Source organism: Orycteropus afer, unplaced genomic scaffold, assembly GCF_000298275.1.
Source record: "Orycteropus afer afer isolate SDZICR_OR568_19922 unplaced genomic scaffold, OryAfe1.0 scaffold00561, whole genome shotgun sequence".
Taxonomy (NCBI): domain Eukaryota; kingdom Metazoa; phylum Chordata; class Mammalia; order Tubulidentata; family Orycteropodidae; genus Orycteropus; species Orycteropus afer.
Genome location: NW_006922148.1, coordinates 466,494 through 469,077, shown reverse-complemented (window position 1 = coordinate 469,077; position 2,584 = coordinate 466,494).

Here is a 2,584-nt window from a genome sequence, read left to right as displayed (position 1 = left end):
CCTAGTAATGGGATGGCTGGGTCAAATGGTATTTGTATTTCCAACTTTTGAAAGAATCGCCATACTGCTTTCCACAATAGTTGTACCATTTTACAGTCCCACCAGCAGTGTATGAGAGTCCCAATCTCTCCACAACCTCGCCAGCCTGCCAATGGTTTTTTAATTTTATTAAACTTTTGAGAACCAGCTTTTTGTTTTGTTGATTTTCTCTGGGTTTTTTTTTTGTTTGTTTGTTTGTTTTCCGTTTCATTTATTTCTGCTCTGATCTTTATTATTTCCTTGCTTCTAGATACTATAGTATTCTTTTGTTGTTCTATTTCTAGTTGTTGGAGTTGATGAGCTAGAGTGTTGATTTTGTTTCTTTTCTCTTTTTGATGTAAGCATTCATTGCTATAATCTGTCCTCTGAGTACTGCTTTCACCATGTCCCATAGGTTTTGGTATGATATATCTTCATTTTCATTTGTTTCTAGGAGTTTTTTTTTATTTCAGTTTTTATCTGTTCTTTATCTGGTAGTTTTTGAGCAGTGACTTGTTCAGCTTCCATATGTTTGGTGCTTTTTCCTTGCTATTCCTATTATTAATTTCTAATTTTATAGCATTGTGGTCCAAGAAGATGCTTTGTAGTATTTCAATGCTTTTGAATTTATTGAGGCTTGTTTTATGTCCGGTCCTAACATATGGTCTGTTCTGCAGAAAGATTCATGTGCACTGGAGAAGAATGTGAATTGTGGTTTTGTTGTGTGGAATGCTCTGTACATGTCTATGAGGTCGAGTTGGTTGATTGTATTGTTGAGTTCTTCTGTATCTATATTGAGTTTTTTTCTAGTTGACCTGCCCCTCTTTGAGAGTGGTGTGTTAAAGTCTCCTGCTACTATTGTAGAGTTGTCTATTATCCTTTTTAATTCAGTTAATATTTGCTTCATGTATTTTGGAGCACTTTCATTGGGTGCATAAATATTTATTATTGTAACATCTTCTTTGTCAATTGATTCTTTCAGCATCATATAATGTCTTCTTTATCTCTTATGATGTTTTTCACCTTAACGTCTATTTTGTCAGAAATTAATATTTCTACTCCTGCTCTTTTTTGGTTTCCATTGGCTTGGTATATTTTTTTCCATCCCTTAACTCTTAATTTGTTTTTGTCTTTGTGTCTAAGGTGGGTCTCTTGTAGGCAGCATATCGATGGGTCTTCTTTTCTTATCCAGTCTGCCACTCTTTTTCTCTTGATAGGTGCATTTAGTTCATTCACATTGAGTGCAATTAGTGATAGGTATGAATTGATTGCTGCCATTCTATGTGTTTTTTTTGTCATGTTGTTGGTGTTTCCTTGGTCCATATACTTTGCTGTGCTGAGTTTGGTTTTGTTGGCTATTGCTTTCTCCCTTTTCTTCTGTATTGTTGGTTTTGTGCTTATTAAACCCATATGTTTTCCTTCCTTCTGTATTTGCTTAGGGGGATTGCTACTTTTCTCTGTGGTTACCTTGGTGTATCTTCTTGTCTCTACATTTTTAGAACAGTACATACCATGAAGACATTGTCCTGTTTTCCTCTCCATTTGGAAGTTTGTACCTAGAAGTTTTATTCCCTCTGATAGGTTAGTCACTGTTGCCGTGTGCTGATTGACTTCCTTTGGTTTTTAGAGTACAATGTTTTATGGTCTTATTTTGAGTTTCTATTTCTGATTTGGTTTTAGTGTTCATGACAAGTATCCTGATTTTCTTGATCTCTGTTGTGGATTCTCTATTGGAAAAACTTCCTTAAGCATTTCTTGTAGGGTTGGTCTGGTTTTCACAAAATCCCTTAATTTCTGTTTGTCTGAGAATGCCTTGATTTCACCCTCATATTTGATGGATAATTTGGCTAGATATAGGATTCTTGGTTGGAAGTTCTTTTCCTTCAGTGTTTTATGTATGCTGTCCCATTGCCTTCTTGCCTGTATAGTTTCTGCTGAGTAATTGGAGCTCAGCCTAAGTGTTTGATTATTATAAGTAGTATTTCTTTTGTCCCAGGAAGCTCTCAAATTTTTTTCTTTGTCTTTGGTTTTGGAGTGTTTGATTATAATATGACTTGGTGTTTTTCCCTTGGGATCTATGTTGTGTGGGGTTCTATGAGCTTCTTGGACAAATATCTTTTCCTCTTTCATGATATCTTTTCTTCTTTTCATGGGGAAGTTTTCTGTTAGCAGGTCTTCCACAATTTTCTCAGTGGTGTTTTTCACCTCTTCTTGTTCTGGAATTCCAATGAGTCTTATGTTGTTTCTTTTCATGTCATCCCATATAATTCTTAGGTTCTCTTCATTTTTCTTAAATCTTTGTTCTGATTTTCCTTCATACAGGCTGGTGTCCAGGGATTTGTCTTCTAGTTGGGATATGCATTCTTTAGCCAGTCTAGCCTACTCTTTTGTGCTTATACTGTATTATGTAATTCTGTAATTTTGCTATTCATCTTCTGGATTTCTAGCTATTGTTTTTGTATGAGTTCTGATTATGCATTAATCTTGTTATTTTGTTATTGAATGATTTTCCTGAGTCCTTCCAGGGAACTGTCTGTGTTCTTCTTGCTTCTGTTTGGGGTTTCCT